General features: G+C 37.6%; 5 pseudogenes; all 5 read left to right on the forward strand.

Moving 5' to 3' along the window:
* Positions 1-12132: 12132 nt before the first annotated feature.
* LOC114362235 (uncharacterized) lies at positions 12133-13651 on the forward strand (annotated as a pseudogene).
* Positions 13325-14474, forward strand: LOC114362222 (uncharacterized; annotated as a pseudogene).
* A 318-nt stretch (positions 14475-14792) lies between these two features.
* LOC114362223 (uncharacterized) lies at positions 14793-15809 on the forward strand (annotated as a pseudogene).
* Positions 15810-16340: 531 nt separating this feature from the next.
* Positions 16341-17671, forward strand: LOC114362224 (uncharacterized; annotated as a pseudogene).
* On the forward strand, positions 17670-18467 carry LOC114362225 (uncharacterized; annotated as a pseudogene).
* Positions 18468-18488: the final 21 nt, after the last annotated feature.

Consider the following 18488-nt stretch of genomic DNA (forward strand, 5'->3'; position numbering starts at 1 on the left):
ATAATGCAAGTACAAATAGTACATGTTCAAATTGAATCTAAATCAGAACATTAAGTTTTTGCCAATCTAGACAATTTATCTGATATTTTCCCCATACTTAGTTGTAAACCATTTTTTATGCCGACCGTATTGTCACGTCTCTTATTGTGCCAGATCTATTCTACTTCATTCATATTCATCGCTTAGATCTCATTCACACAATGAGGCTCATCCCCCGCTTCAGTAAACTTTTAACTCCTTAAGAGGCTGCTTTACAGGATTATTGTCTTAGTATGCTACAAATAATATTGGTGAAACTTGCTAATGGAATTATTCCATTTCTAACAGATTTGTTATTGTTTTCCATTAAGATGCTACGCGTGTAAGCTGATAGGCGTAGGTTAGATCAACATTAAAACCTAAGGCTGAGTTGCACCACCGTATTTTAACCGTAACATTAACAATCTTCTTCTTATTCGTTACGCGCTTGGCAGAGCGGTCGTGGTCACGTTGAGGCGTTGTTCACATCGGTTGTAGAGGCGGATACAACTCTCCGCACGATCTCCCTCCATCTCTCTCTATTGGCAGACTGTTTGGTGCAGTCACATACGCCGTCTCCCACTGCTGATTTCACTTGGTCGGTCCAGCGCTATTAACAATAACCGGTGCTTTTTGTATGGAGTTTGACAGATTTCTGACGTTTGTAAAGTTAAAATAAGATGGTGCAGCTCAGCCTAAGTAGATAAATTTCTAGACACTAGTCTAGTATTACGCAGCAAGGAGAGATTTATTGAAATTCCATCCCTGAGGTCGTGAAATGAAGGTCGAAAATCTCAGTCTCAGGTCGAAGGTCGCGAATTTTGTAGGTCAGTCAATGTCATTTTTCCAATTTCGTCAAAATGACAAAATTCCGCTGAATTTGCTACTCCGACAGCTGTTGGGTCTCGTAGCTAAAACTAAAATAAAATGATGAATAGATGGCGCTGTAAAAATATAGTTCTTGATAAAATAAACACGATCCTTGGTATCAGATGTTGGTCTGCTAAGTTTTCCCAAGGCGGAGATTAAACTAACACCTGCCTAGATTAAAACGGAGTAAACACCGCCATAGCCCTTACGGTAAGTGTCAAGACGACCCGAATTAGGCTTTGAGTGGTGGCCATTCGTAAGATTGCCCAATTTCCCACTCTTACCGTTGCCACAGTAAAAGAAAGCAGTGAAACATGTCAGCCATTTTTTACATAAAGGGTGCTAAAACTGATACTTCAGAAAACTTGTTTTGAATTTATTGAAATCTAAGAATGTAAGTTATTGTAGTATGTGGTAGCCGTACATTTAGGTACGTCGCTGTTATACGTCCGTCTCTTTTGCTCTTACCTGTGCAGTAACAACAGACAAGAGCTCAAAATGTGGAATGTGGATCGCGGAGCAAATATAAAAAAATAGAGAACCTTTATCTTTTGTCTACTTATCTCGCTTGAATTGGATTTCGTTTTAAGTTTTGAGAAAACTTTACCTATTAGGGTTCTTTTCATTGCCATAACAATGCGGTAACAGTTGAGTAAAAACGATTTTCCTTAGTTTATAAAATTTTTAGGCAGTTGAAAATCATAAATATCTGTGTTTGTATTTATTGTGGTGTCCATGTAAGAAAACACTAGTATGGTCACTAGTATGAGTGTACTACTATTATCTTTTACTGTGTCACCGCCGTGTTACCTAAATAGGTTCGGCGATTACTTGGGCTATTAATTGCAGCTTTTAGTTGAAACTGTGGGGAGTGGTTGAGTTACCTGTTTGGGAATAAATTGACCTTTTTGTCGCATTGTTTTCGGGAGCGCAAACGAGTGGGTGTCCCGGCGACAGCCAATTTGTTTGTGAGTCTATTATCATGAGGATCCATAGACAATGGTATGGAGAAAAAAGAGTTGGTAAGGGTTGGCTGTCATTTTAAGTACCTAGATGGGTCAAAGTGAGTTGGATTTGTGGTTTGCGTACTGGACTACGAAAATGAAGATGTTTTTGAGTTAGATGCTTTGTCGTTCGTACATACTCGTAATGAAGCTGATTTAAGGTTAAGAAAACTAGATGACCACGTACCAGCAAGCGCGATGTAGGACGTAGTCAAGTTGTGACTCTCCCGGAGTGTCTTTTAAAAAATAGAATTTTTATTTAAGGAGACGTTTATTCGTCTAGAGATCTGATCTCATGGAACTTCGCGGCTCGCAGTCCAGCGGGATGTTTAGTCTACGAAAGGATTCTGTCAACTTTTCAAAACATTTCTTAGAATATTAGTTGCTGATCATGCAGCATTGAGGAGTTGGCAGATGTAACTACGTTCTCTCACAAGGTATTCATCAAATCGTCCTCTTGCGACGACAGTGTGACATCTCGAATCTATACTAATATTATAAATGCGAAAGTAACTCTGTCTGTCTGTCTCGCTTTCACGCTTAAACCACTGAACCGATTTTGATGAATTTTGGTATAGAGATAGTCTGAGTCCCTAGAAAGGACATAGGATAGTTTTTATCCCGGTTTTTGAAACAGGGACGCTCGAAATAAAGTATTTCTGTGACAGACAAAATTCCACGCGGGCAAAGCCGCGGGCGGAATGCTAGTTATAGTATAATTCAAGACGTCATGTCGTCGCAAGTGGACCAAATGACCTAGAGATTGCAGGAAGGCGCTGGATGCCGCTGCCAAATCGGTCAAGCATTGGGGGAGGCCTAGTTCAGCAGTAGATATCCTGTGGTTACCTAAATGATAATGATGATAGACTATCCGAAGAGCTAACTGACCATAACTTGTATACCTACTATAGTATTCGTACGAGTATGTATCTTTTTTACTGTCGGATGCTACCTAACAAACTTGGAAACGTTGCATCACAAAAAGTAACTAAGTTACCATAGTTACGGTGTAAATGCACCATAAGTTTTCAGCTAAAGCTGATCATGTTTTGCAAAATTAATTACCGCTCTCCTAACTGTTGGCATTAGGGTTCAAAGTCGATTGTTTTAATACTTCGGAGGCTAATAACTCTCCATTCGACATGTATTTTGGCTTAACTTCATTATAGCATGGCAAGAACAGACACACTCACTATTGTTTAGGTAATTCGTTAAGTAGGTAAGTACTACCTAAATAAAAAATAATTTTAGTAGGAACACAAGGGATAATTTATGTTATCATACAGATATTACCTTTAATGATTTTTAAACCTTAGATTAGAAGAATGGTAGATTTCTTAGGCCCAGTTTTTTGATTCGTAGTGGTGGTTAAATATCAGAAAAAAATGTTTTTCGAACAATGGTTAGCTTGACTTTTAGTACATTTTTTAACTATTAGTTTACATTTTGTTAATATTTAACCATTAGTAGCAAAATTTTACAATTAGTTATTTTAACTATGAATCAAAAAAACTGGGCCTTAATAATTCCGCATTCACTTTAGTTTTTCAATCAGATATTTCGAACACTTCATTAAATTATGTGTAAGTACTAGTAATACCTAAGTATCAATGCCTACTAAGATCTGTAATAAATTACAGTGGAAATAATTTCGAATAAGTTTATGCCTCAGATCATTATGCTTATCAGCTAGAATTGTTAGTCCAGGCGTAAATGATCAAGCCACGACCGTCAAATTGTTTAATCTTATCATAATCTTATGTAGAGCTATGCCTAAGCATCACATTGATCCATTGGGATTTTTTGTGCCTCCCTTTTTCTCTTTATTACAGTCATCATCCACAAAAATCCTACACATTAGGTGAATTAAGTGTATTTATAAGTGAGAGAATCTATAATCTTCTGGGATTTCGTGTGTTAGTTTCTGGGTCTTAGTGTGAGTTTACATGAAACGTCTTCACTGGTGACTGCGTAAAAAAATGACACAGGAATATTCCTAGTTCAGGTATCAACCCACTAACATTCTTACTTTTTGTTTTTCCTGATTGTTTGTTATCATATTATCTGTTATGTTGGTGAGAAATAAACATTACTTTACTTAACCTTAAATGTATGACGGATTGTACAGCGACCCTAGCGAATACTTTCAAGAACTAAAATCTTCATCTAATAGATTTTTTGACGCGCTAACTAGTGACTACGATGATGTAAACTCACACTAAGCCCTCTGGTTTCATCGTTGTTTTTGCTAACGCGTCGTATCCGCACAGAATTGTTTAATTCGTGACGTGTTCGTTCAGTTTACACTGTGTGCAGTTTCAGATGTTCGCAGCTGCACTACACAAGTTGAGGCGATGCGCATGATGTATTGCGCAGCTTAATATCTATTACATAGTTAATGCTCGCTTTGTAAGTAATTAGCTTTGTCAGGAACTACTGCCAAATGAGCAGAGCCGTAGTTAGCCGAGTTGAGAGCCTTGATTGAGATTAATTATCACAACTGAAGTAGAAGTTTTTGGTGTAATATCCAGTGATAGGGTAAAATATTATAAGCTTAACCATTTAAAATACAGTAGCAATATAAAGATTGAGCTACAGCTACTGACAGTGATAGTGCTACATTTTTATTGAAAATCTCCCCTATTACAACTAAGTAGATCCATATGATTCTACAGTAGGTATTAAGGCTGCCCACGTCTTATCAAAAAATAAATTTTGAACTCGATACGTCCGTTTTGGAGCCTGATATGCCAGGTTTTAAATCCTAGGATGTTTAGAAGCTGTGTCTGACACAGTGTGTCAGATATTGTCTAGCGCAAGCTAAGCTAAACGCCTGCAGGCCAAACGCAAGTCATCCAAGTTGGTGTCAAATACAGCGAAAATCTTAGGAAGCTGAAAACAAGATGCATGGGACAATTTGGCTTTAGGTTTTTCATCTAGCATTATAAAATATCGTATTTATTACAAATTAAAGTACGAGTACTTATAGTATGACAAAAATTGGTAGGTAAATAATAACAATTGGCATTTAAAACCACAAATTACTTGTGGTTATAATATCGTATGACAATGTGTGGTTCTGAGTTTCGAATCTGGGGGCACGGCAGTGCCCCCGCCAAGTCGAGCGCGAAGCAAACACTGCCGTACCATCTTTACTGGAACCATTTCGCCGCATTTTCAGGCCTCTATTTGAGAACCTCTGGATAAGACCAGAACGCAGAAATTTTTGTCATCTAGTAAGCTATAATCACATACTTAAAATCCAAAATTTCAAGTTTGTAGGTCATTTAGTTCCGAAGTTAAGCGAAAGCAAAGTTTCGCATTTACGACACTCACTCACTCACTCACTGATGATCATCAAAATAGAACTAGTACTTCCCATTAACTCAGAGAGCTGAAATTTGGTACAGAGTTAGGGTTTAATGACTACATAAAGGGAAAACTATAAAAACTAGGAAAATCGAAGATCTGGAGTAACACCACATTCAATTTTGAGTACAAGTTTTGTAATTCCAATTATCGTAACGCACACTTGTACCTAATCTACTTTGCCAGTCTTTTGCTTTCATTTATTGTTAGTCAAACATAACTACGCTATTATAACTTCAAAATATGATTTACTAAAAAAAATTTCAAAATCCTTTGGTAAAGTTCCATACAACTTGATGTGGTACAATTTAGCCGACTAGGTGATAGTGCTTTTAAAAAATCGGTAAAAAATATAGCTTATAAATACCGAAAAATGTTTCAAATAATTGTAATCCACACTAATTTACGCTTCTAAATAATATATTAGAAACACCCTGTGATTAAATTTAACAAAATTACAATCTAAACATGTATTGTCAAAAGTTACTTGAAAACAATGAAAAAATACTTTTCAAAATAAAACACACGTGTTTGTTGTCACGGCAAAAACCACATGGCCGATATTAATTGATTTAAGTTGTGTATCGCTGAGTGTTGCAATTACAGACATTCAATAAATACTTTACGAAATATGAGGGTGGTACAATTTACCCGGCGGTACAATATACCGAACTCTCCCCTACCTATTCAGAATGAAGGTAAATGAAACTCCAATTTGGCAATGCAATCAAATACCTCGAAAATACTCAATTTTTATCTCACAATCTATATAAATTACCCCAGTTTTAACCCTTTTTGACTTTATTTTAAGCCAATGACATCCTTATTTCTTAGGTTCTCGCCCAGTGGGCTGGAAAAGGGAATAATTTTAATGCGATTACCTGCCCTATCGGCCGGCCCGTCCCTCGGCCGATAGCGACTTACAGCGGTCAGAACCGCCTGCAACCAGATAAAACTGGTTTTAGCATGTTCAATTTGGTTCTGTAATTGTCTACGTTCGTTAACGTTTGGAGAAACACTGATGAAGGATTTTGTTTAACTTGATTGCTCTTAAAAAGGTGCAAAGACTGTACGTTATGTGTTATAAAAATGCGAATGTGCTACTTCTATCTCAATTTAGAGTTGGAATAAAATGGTACTTATCAATTAACATCTACGAGAGTTACATCTAACATCTACTCTATGGGATGAATGAAGAGGAGAGTCCTCTACCACCACTTTCCTCTTCATTATTCTAAAGGTTCTAGAAAAGGATCTGTCTACTTTGCCAAAACTACACGCTAGTTTAAACTGGTAGAATAAAATAAATTAAAAAATTATCTGTAGTTAGTTATTGTAGAAAGAGAAAAGAAAACGATAATGCAAGTGGTCTAAGCGTGTATTAATAGGAATTCAATTTGACGTCGACTGGACGCCTCTGAGTAGGGTTAAAGGTGCGGTTCAAATGAAAAACATTTTGAGTCAATTGAGGGTTAACTTCGTTACATAATTACTGCTGAAGTGAGGTACGCTATGAATCGTTTTGTGGTTTACATAGAATAAGTACTTGTAATCCGAAGAACCGAATAAATCATCGAGGCTCTTGTTTTTTCATACTTCGTAGAGTAATTGCTCTAACGAAATCCCTAGAACAGAACAATTTTAAACGGTCTAGGTTTTCTGGTTATATTTAACTGCACTCCAAAAACTTGTCGCTGACAAACAGATCAGATTTTTTATAAGGGTTAAAAACGTTAATCAATGGATGATTCGCAAATCATTGTACCCACTGGCTAAGGAAGTATTAAGTTTTCGCCAAATCCCAAATCTTAGACCGCTCAGCCACGACCACGGAAGGGTTAAGGTGACATCTTGATTAATTGAATAGGCACTCTAGCCGCTGAATAAAGAGAAAGGAAGAGGGGAAAATTAGTTTGGTTCATAAGTGTTCCTGATTTTCGCTCCATCCCAAATCTTAGATCACCCAGCCATGACAGGGTTATAGTGACGTCACCGCATCAGGTAACGGAGCGCACCATTCCGGCCGATTTATCCGGATATTTACCGGGAGATAGATGGCGCATAACCGGACCCAGATTTAGAGACAATCGCCCCGATCTGGAAGAATTGATTTAGGAGCGAAAGTAACAACTGTCTAGGCTATGGAGGAATTTATTTGTCGGGTGTTTGCGAGAGCGAGAAAATTTTGGTCATAAATAAGAGTATGTAAAACTAGTGTTATTGGTTGGGAAGATATTTTATTAGATGTAGGTATACGAGTACCTGTAGGTTTTTTTATGTGACAGGAGGCAAACGAGCAAACGGATCACCTGTAGGCCTAAGATGCGCGCCGCGATAAGCGGTTATCATGCCATTTTATCGATTTTGCCCATACATTTTACGTCGATAAAAGTTATCACGGCGCGCATCTTAGGCCTACTGATGGTAAGTGATTACCGATATGATGATATGATATGAAAACGATTGGACAGTAATAAACAGTACTTAAAACGAAACAAAAAATTGGGTCATTGAAAGCACGTTTAATCGCATTAGTTAATGTTACAAGGCTATGTTTATAAGCAGTCAACAGTAGAGTAATACAATTCACTATATTCTAGATCCTTTGAAGCAATATTTAGAGTAGGAACATTCCATAAAACAACGATACAATTGGTTATTATGAAAGGCCTTGGAAGTAAATGTTATTATCTTTAAAGTAAAACTTAATTACGAAACGAGACGAATTAATTTCATCCCGGTGTGCCTCAAAACAACCTTTCAATTAGGATTTAGAAGTAATTTGCTGAAAGACAATCAATCACTTCGGAGCTTTGGATTAAAAACTGGAATTGGACGAGTTTCTTTCGATTTCAATTAATTTTGATACACTTTATTGAGGATTGTTTTGTATTTCGTTCGTCTAAATGTCCAATACTGGACAAAAGCCTCCCCCAAGGATTTTTACAACGACCGGTCTTGCGCTGCCCGCATCCAGGTACTTCCAGCGACCTTCACCAGATCGTCGGTCCACCTAGTTTTGTATTTACTAGTAATTAAAGAAGAGGTTGACAATGGCGACTGAGTTTCTTGAACAGCTTCTTCTCAGCACTCTAATACATTGGGAAACATTGTTTTGTATTTTATAGTAAATTTTTGAAAAAGAGGCTGACAAAATGGTGACTGAGTTTCTGGCACTGCTTCTTCTCAGCACTGACACATTTATTGTCCAGAAGCAGTGGTAGGTAGGTAGATACTAGGACGTGTAAGCGCTTTTTAAAAGCCTATTTGCAGGAAATACAAAATGACTTTTTTACGACTTACCTATCATCGACAATACTTTTTGGGTGCGCTACACTTCAATGACCGCAGGACCACTCCATCAAAATTAAATGAGGTTCCAGAAAGTTTTCGCGAAACGTAGTAAAAAAACCGCTCCTTTGATATTGACTTGATAAAAAAGAGAATATTCTTTAAAATCACAACAACCGACAGTGAAATTCGCCCTATAATTCACGGAACGGAAAACTTCGCAGTCCTCTTGGGTGCCCGAAAAAATTTCACTCATAAAAAATTACGAGGCAATCGAAAGTTCGTATGGGAACCGCCCCCTGATGCTTGGGACGGTGACTGTTTGAAAATAGCCGGTTTTATTGTTGAAACAAAGGCACGTTTATGGCAAAAAAGCAGTTTGGGTCTGCTTAGTTTGGTTTGTAAATAAGGCACTTTGCACCTTTCCGGACTATGGAGCTTAATTTTCTAGGGATCCCTTCCATTCGCATAATGTTTTTACTACTAATATACTTTGGCATTTTTTCCATAAGATTATTTTGCCATTAATTGAGCTATGTAATTTGAATCATCGAGTCAAAATATGTTTAGGTGCGGCGGGTGTGGCCCTTGAGCTATCCTTTATGTCGCCTCTTTATTTATAACAGACAAAATAAAAAAAAAAACATATTAGGGTAAGTATATTTTGTTATGGCTATAAATTTTATGCAAATGTATACATAACCAATTTTTGCTGCTGTATTTTGGTGTGTCACGAATAGGGGTCGCAATACCGAATCATTTCACCAAAACCGGTATTTTCGGTATTGGCTCTAGACCAATACCGATAATCCGGTATTTTCGATATTTCCGGGATTGAGCTAAAGTTACCAAATTTAGTTTAATAAAGTTAGTTTGCGGAGGAATAGTAAGTAGGTACCTAACCTAAATTAATTTATCTTCTAAATAAAAAAACAAAATCAAATTGAGTTATAAAGAGGTACCAAACCAAATTGAGTTATAAAGAGGTACCTAATCAAAATATTATTAAATCTAGATTACATTTTTGGTTCAGCCTTGTAATGAAATCGTAGGAACAGTAAAGTACGTATCTAAACTTTTATCACTCTTGACTTACTTGACTTAAGNCTCAAAACGAACTCGCGCGCGCGTATTTGGAATTAAATGGCGCGTAAATTTTTCTATTTGTACTTGTTTTTTATTTATTTTACTAAAACCGAAAATACCGAATATCCCGGTTTTTGTGAAATGAATACCGGTATTAATTAGACCTAAATTTGGCCCGGTATTCCGGTATTTTCGAAATTCGGTATCCCGGTTTGCGACCCCTAGTCACGAATAGTCTAAAATAAGGCAAATCTTAATTATCTCTATTCAAATTGATCAAAATAGTTCAGGGTGATACGCGGTAGGTGTAAAAACACTTTTAAAAATAAAATATTTATTAATTTGAGTGAGAACATTTAATAATTGAAGGCCACAATGATTACAAAGGTTGTGATAATAGGAAACATAGTTAGCTAATTATACAAACAATACATTAAGAAATTACGATTAAAGTGTGTTATCAAGATATAGCTATGTTGGGTATAAATAACACTTCTCAATACTCAATACTTTTATTTATTGCTTCACCACATTAGCATTTAGGTCTTACAATTCAAGCAGATCAATGTGAACCCAGTTAGGGCACAGCAACCTTTGGAAGGAGGCAGAACGACCTCAGTAGTTTATATCGATTGAATTTAACCACTTCCCCCCTTAGAATAAAGATTGGGCATTTGTGCCTGATCTTTGGAGATTGTTGATGTCCTCTTCGTCTTCTGAGATACACGATGTAGTTGTTGGGACACCAACAGATTAGTGTGGTCATCGGAATGACTTGCGTGTGGGTTGTTCTTCGTCGTGATGATGGGAACCGAAGCAATTATTGAATATCGGGACACAGTAGTTGTTGCCCTCGAAGGCTCTACGGTTCATTTGGAATCGTAGACATTTCTTAACACCTTTGCTGCGGCAGTAACTTTCTAATACTTTCCATTCCTTCGGTACAAGGTCAGTAAACCTGGTATTAAAACTTACATTGTGGCGGCACAAGGCTTAAAGACCTTGTAATATTTAAGATATATTAATTTTATTTTTGGCTTCATGTTAATACATAGATATTGTGTTTTTTTTCTTTGAATATTAATAATAATGCATTTACTGACATACACCTGAAGGCGTTCGTGAATAACTTGTTTAGTATAAAAATTATAGCTATATTCAAAATACAAGGCTTATGCACCCTGTGCCGCACTGAAGTAGGGAAGTCTGGTGGGTATTCTAGGGATGTGAAATACAAATATCGATAGTTTAAATTAAGTGTTAATAAAAATTTAAAAAAGTAACAAACAAAGATGTTTAAATAATTTAGTCTAAATATTTTACAAATAAGACATACGTACATAAATACTTAAATAAGCTATATTTAAAGAAAACATATTATTTAATAACATTTAGTTACAACTTCAAATGTTTGTCACGAAAAACATTATTTAAATTTGCAATAAATCGTGTAGCATATTAAATTATAATCAATTTGCAGTTTTGATTTTGTTTTTTTCTCTTGACGCCATGTCGACATGTGCGTTTCTTACGAATGCTAGGCAACACTGGCTGCACGAAGCTAGCGTGGGGTGCGGTACCAGGTGCGCAGGGTACAAGGTGCTTCAACCTGGTTTCGCATTGTCAAGACATTTTATTACTTCCGTGCGGTACCAGGTCTAAAAACCTGGTATTAAGGTAGGTACATCATTGGATTCTATTTTAAGAATACATCATAGATATATATTCATCACTTTCCTACACCGGACGAAATTGAAGTTATGCCTTTCGCACGACAAGGAAGACTATAATTTTCTTAGCCGCACGGTAAGCGAGACGTACACAAGGTCTATAGACCTGGTTTCGCACTCAACGTGTTAAATAGTGCATACAGCACGAGAAGTAGCATTAGAAGAAAACCATAAAAATCCATTTTGGTTTCTTTGTATGAATATAAGTGTTAAAATCTTCTTCTTCTTCTTTTCGTGTCGACAACAAACCTATACAGTGTCAGCCCAAAACTCCGCCACAAGAGTGGCGCTGTCAGCAGCATTCATCAAATCCTCCTGAGTGCAGTTGCTTGGGCACTCAGGGTACGACATCAGGTGCTTCATCGACTGGGAAACAAAACCGCACCTGCACTCCATGTGCTTGATGAAGAAGTGTTAAAATAAATAAATATTTTATTTTTAAAAGTATTTTTACACCTACCGCGTAACAAATTTGGCGCAGTCGGTAGGACCGCGAGTAACTAAAGGACAAAGTTAATAACGTGAATATTTCATCGTAAGGACAAAACTCGAGGAAGAAAAGAAGACTCACGTTAGCCGAAGGCTTTCAACACAACTTTGCCGAACCAAGATGCTCAAGGTCTGTTTACTGTTATCGTGGTAAGAGGCATTAGACTCTTAAGAGAGTATTAACTCTGCTCTCAGTTCCAATCGAATTCCCTAACTCCTTTACTTACATCATCCAAACTCATAATATTTCACCTAGTAAATTAGAATAACTACATATTACCAACGTGTCGACCACAAATCAAGTAGACACTAAAAACGCGCAAACAGAACTCCAAACTCTACTACAACTAATTCCAGGTTTCGATACAAGTCAGGCAAGTCAAGTATATCGATATATTCTTTCTTGCGACTCTGCCTTTATCTAGCATCCCGCAACAGGAGGTACTGTTAATCTATAGTATTAAATAAAATAACTGGACCTTATTCGTCGGACGTTCACGCTAAGCAGCATAGAAACTGGTGTGAATTAAAACAGTTTTTAATCCAAAAATTCTCCCAAACAATGACTCTTGCGCATCTCCATATAGAATTACAATCAATGTTTCAAACAAACACAGAAACGGTCACCAAATACCTGCATAGAGTCGATCTATGCCATAAAAAAATCTTAGAAAAGCTAACCGCGGAAGTTTTAGACAACTCACTACCGGGCCGTAAAATATCCACGGAGGAAACTGCCTTAAGCATATTTGTTAACGGCTTAAACTCTGACATAGGTACTATGCTGCGTACAAAAGAGTTTACCAATCTGATGCTGGCAACTTCCCCATGCAAGAAGACAAAATCAGAAAAATGAACAACGCTAGACAGACACTTCATTCGGGTTATAAACAAACGACATTTATCAGACCGACGATGAATAAACTCCCTCAGTCCAGTCTCAAAAAACATGCAACTATTGCAAGAAGCCTGGGCATGTCGAAAACGAGCGTTTAATAACAGTCTTAGGACACCTCTGAGGGAATCACAACACTACACCTAAAACTACATTACCAACACCCTCACATCATAACACCAGGCCCATTCAACGTAACGTAAATCATTTAAACTCACAGGCGGCCATCGAAACGGGCATCTACATGTAAACCGCTTCAGCCAACTTCTCGGATGACCAGACACCGACATCGACCCCGAGTTTGCTTTAGGGTTCCAGAAATAGAAAAAAAACCATAAAAATCGGTTTTGGTTTCTTTGTATGAAGAATATAAGTGTTAAAATTAATAAATATTTTATTTTTAAAAGAGTTGTTACACCTACCGAGTAACAAATTTGGCGCAGTCGGTAGGACCGCGAGTAATTAAAAGACAATGTTAATAACGTGAATATTTCATCGTAAGGACAAAAATCGCTGAAGAAAAAAAGGCTCACTGTAGCCGAAGGCTTTCAACACAACTTTGCCGAACCAAGATGCTCAAGGTCTGTTTACTGTTACTGTGGTAAAGTGGCTAATCCTTTGCCTTCGGTTCCAATCGAATTCCCTAACTCCTTTACTTACATCATCCAACCTCATAATATTTCACCTAGTAAATTAGAATAACTATTTCCAACGTGTCGACCACGAATCAAGTAGACACTAAAACCGTGAAAACAGAACTCCACACTCTACTACAATTAATTCCAAGGTTTCGATACAAGTCAGACAAGTCAAGTATATCGATATATTCTTTCTTGCGACTCTGCCTTTATCTAGCATCCCGCAACAGGAGGTACTGTTAATCTATAGTATTAAATAAAATAACTGGACCTTATTCGTCGGACGTTCACGCTAAGCAGCATAGAAACTGGTGTGAATTAAAACAGTTTTTAATCCAAAAATTCTTCCAAACAATGACTCTTGCGCATCTCCATATAGAACTACAATCAATGTTTCAAACAAACACAGAAACGGTCACCAAATACCTGCATAGAGTCGATCTATGCCATAAAAAATCTTAGAAAAGCTAACCGCGGAAGTTTTAGACAACTCACTACCGGGCCGTAAAATATCCACGGAGGAAACTGCCTTAAGCGTATTTGTTAACGGCTTAAACTCTGACATAGGTACTATGCTGCGTACAAAAGAGTTTACCAATCTGATGCTGGCAACTTCGCCATGCAAGAAGACAAAATCAGGAAAATGAACAACGCTAGACAGACACTTCATTCGGGTTATAAACAAACGGCATTTATCAGACCGACGATGAATAAAACTCCCTCAACCCAGTCTCAAAAAACATGCAACTATTGCAAGAAGCCTGGGCATGTCGAAAACGAGCGTTTAATAACAGTCTTAGGACACCTCTGAGGGAATCACAAGTTCACAACACTACACCTTAAACTACATTACCAACACCCTCACATCATAACACCAGGCCCATTCAACGTAACGTAAATCATTTAAACTCACAGGCGGCCATGGAAACGGGCATCTACATGGAAACCGCTTCAGCCAACTTCTCGGATGACCAAACACCGACATCGACCCCGAGTTTGCTTTAGGGTTCCAGAAATAGAAGAAAACCCATAAAAATCCGTTTTGGTTTCTTTGTATGAAGAATATAAGTGTTAAAATTAATAAATAATTTATATTTAAAAGTGTTTTTACACCTACCGCGTAACAAATTTGGCGCAGTCGGTAGGACCGCGAGTAATTAAAAGACAATGTTAATAACGTGAATATTTCATCGTAAGGACAAAAATCGCTGAAGAAAAAAAGGCTCACTGTAGCCGAAGGCTTTCAACACAACTTTGCCGAACCAAGATGCTCAAGGTCTGTTTACTGTTACTGTGGTAAGAGGCTAATACTCTGCTCTCGGTTACAATCGAGTTACCTAACTCCTTTACTTACATCATCCAACCTCATAATATTTCACCTAGTAAATTAGAATAACTACATATTACCAACGTGTCGACCACAAATCAAGTAGACACTAAAAACGCGCAAACAGAACTCCAAACTCTACTACAACTAATTCCAGGTTTCGATACAAGTCAGGCAAGTCAAGTATATCGATATATTCGTTCTTGTAAAATATTCGTTCTTGTGACTCTGCCTTTATCTAGCATCCCGCAACAGGAGGTACTGTTAATCTATAGTATTAAATAAAATAACTGGACCTTATTCGTTGACGTTCACGCTAAACAGCATAGAAACTGGTGTGAATTAAAACAGTTTTTAATCCAAAAATTCTCCCAAACAAAGACTCTTGCGCATCTTCATATAGAACTACAATCAATGTTTCAAAGAAACACAGAAACGGTCACCAAATATCTACATAGAGTCGACCTCTGCTGTAACAAAATCTTAGAAAAGCTGACCGCGGAAGTTTTAGACAACTCACTAAGTACCTGGCCGTCAAATAACCACGGAGGAAACTGCCTTATGCGTATTTGTTAACGGCTTAAACTCTGACATAGGTACTATGCTGCGTACAAAAGAGTTTACCAATCTGATGCTGGCAACTTCGCCATGCAAGAAGACAAAATCAGAAAAATGAATAACGCTAGACAGACACGTCATTCTGGTTATAAACAAACGACATTTATCAGCCCGACGATAAACAAACTCCCTCAACCCAGTCTCAAAAAACATGCAACTATTGCAAGAAGCCTGGGCATGTCGAAAACGAGCGTTTAATAACAGTTTTAGGACACCTTTGAGGGAATCACAACACTACACTTCAAACTACATTACCAACACCCTCACATCATAACACCAGGCCCATTCAACGTAACGTAAATCATTTAAACTCACAGGCGGCCATGGAAACGGACATCTACATGGAAACCGCTTCAGCCAACTTCTCGGGTGCCCAGACACCGACATCGATCCCGAGTTTGCTTTAGGGTTCCAGAAATAGAAAAAAACCATCAAAATCCGTTTTGGTTTCTTTGTATGAAGAATATAAGTGTTAAAATTAATAAATACTAGCTGACCCGGCGAACTTTGTTCCGCCTTAACGGCAATAAATAAGCAGACTTTTTTTTTAATTTCGAACGGGATAAAAAGTATCCTATGTCCTTCTCCTGGCTCTAAACTACCTCCCTGACAATTTTCAGCTAAATCGGTTCAGCCGTTCTTGAGTTATAAATGGAGTAACTAACAAGACTTTCTTTTATATATAAATATTTTATTTTTAAAAGAGTTGTTACACCTACCGCGTTACAAATTTGGCGCAGTCGGTAGGACCGCGAGTAATTAAAAGACAATGTTAATAACGTGAATATTTCATCGTAAGGACAAAAATCGCTGAAGAAGAAAAGGCTCACTGTAGCCGAAGGCTTTCAACACAACTTTGCCGAACCAAGATGCTCAAGGTCTGTTTACTGTTACTGTGGTAAAGTGGCTAATCCTTTGCCCTCGGTTCCAATCGAATTCCCTAACTCCTTTACTTACATAATCCAACCTCATAATATTTCACCTAGTAAATTAGAATAATTACATATTACCAACGTGTCGACCACAAATCAAGTAGACAATAAAAACGCGGAAATAGTCCTACTCCAAACTCTACTACAATCAATTCCAGATTTCGATACAAAATAGGCAAGTATATCGATATATTCTTTCTTGCGACTCTGCCTTTATCTAGCATCCCGCAACAGGAGGTACTGTTAATCTATAGTATTAAATAAAATAACTGGACCTTATTCGTCGGACGTTCACGCTAAGCAGCATAGAAACTGGTGTGAATTAAAACAGTTTTTAATCCAAAAATTCTCCCAAACAATGACTCTCGCGCATCTTCATATAGAACTACAATCAATGTTTTAATGAAACACAAACGTCACGTCACCAAATTCACTTGCATAGAGTCGACCTCTGCCATAACAAAATCTTAGAAAAGCTAACCGCGGAAGTTTTAGACAACTCACTACCTGGCCGTAAAATAACCACGGAGGAAACTGCCTTAAGCGTATTTGTTAACGGCTTAAACTCTGACATACGGATTAAGCTGCGTACAAAAGAATTTACCAATCTGATGCTGGCAACTTCGCCATGCAAGAAGACAAAATCAGAGAAATGAACAACGCTAGACAGACACTTCATTCGGGTTATAAACAAACGACATTTATCAGACCGACGATAAATAAACTCCCTCAGCCCAGTCTCAAAAAACATGCAACTATTGCAAGAAGCCTGGGCATGTCGAAAACGAGCGTTTAATAACAGTCTTAAGACACCTCTGAGGGAATCACAACACTACACCTCAAACTACATTACCAATACCCTCACATCATAACAACAGGCCCATTCAACGTAACTTAAATCATTTAAACTCACAGGCGGCCATGGAAACGGGCATCTACATGGAAACCGCTTCAGCCAACTTCTCGGATGACCAGACACCGACATCGACCCCGAGTTTGCTTTAGGGTTCCAGAAATAGAAAAAAACCATAAAAATCCGTTTTGGTTTCTTTGTATGAAGAATATAAGTGTTAAAATTAATAAATATTTTATTTTTAAAAGAGTTGTTACACCTACCGCGTTACAAATTTGGCGCAGTCGGTAGGACCGCGAGTAATTAAAAGACAATGTTAATAACGTGAATATTTCATCGTAAGGACAAAAATCGCTGAAGAAAAAAAGGCTCACTGTAGCCGAAGGCTTTCAACACAACTTTGCCGAACCAAGATGCTCAAGGTCTGTTTACTGTTACTGTGGTAAAGTGGCTAATCCTTTGCCCTCGGTTCCAATCGAATTCCCTAACTCCTTTACTTACATCATCCAACCTCATAATATTTCACCTAGTAAATTAGAATAACTACATATTACCAACGTGTCGACCACAAATCAAGTAGACACTAAAAACGCGCAAACAGAACTCCAAACTCTACTACAACTAATTCCAGGTTTCGATACAAGTCAAGTATATCGATATATTCGTTCTTGTGACTCTGCCTTTATCTAGCATCCCGCAACAGGAGGTACTGTTAATCTATAGTATTAAATAAAATAACTGGACCTTATTCGTTGACGTTCACGCTAAGCAGCATAGAAACTGGTGTGAATTAAAACAGTTTTTAATCCAAAAATTCTCCCAAACAATGACTCTCGCGCATCTTCATATAGAACTACAATCAATGTTTCAAACAAACACAGAAACGTTCACCAAATACCTGGCATAGAGTCGATCTATGCCATAACAAAATCTTAGAAAAGCTAACCGCGGAAGTTTTAGACAACTCACTACCGGGCCGTAAAATATCCACGGAGGAAACTGCCTTAAGCGTATTTGTTAACGGCTTAAACTCTGACATAGGTACTATGCTGCGTACAAAAGAGTTTACCAATTTGATGCTGGCAACTTCGCCATGCAAGAAGACAAAATCAGGAAAATGAACAACGCTAGACAGACACTTCATTCGGGTTATAAACAAACGGCATTTATCAGAACGACGATGAATAAAACTCCCTTAACCCTGTCTCAAAAAAACATGCAACTATTGCAAGAAGCCTGGGCATGTCGAAAACGAGCGTTTCATAACAGTCGTAGGACACTGAGGGAATCACAACACTACACTTCAAACTACATTACCAACACCCTCACATCATAACACCAGGCCCATTCAACGTAACGTAAATCATT

The sequence above is a fragment of the Ostrinia furnacalis genome, unplaced genomic scaffold (assembly GCF_004193835.3).
Source record: "Ostrinia furnacalis isolate ACB-3 unplaced genomic scaffold, ASM419383v2 OfSCF6289, whole genome shotgun sequence".
Taxonomy (NCBI): domain Eukaryota; kingdom Metazoa; phylum Arthropoda; class Insecta; order Lepidoptera; family Crambidae; genus Ostrinia; species Ostrinia furnacalis.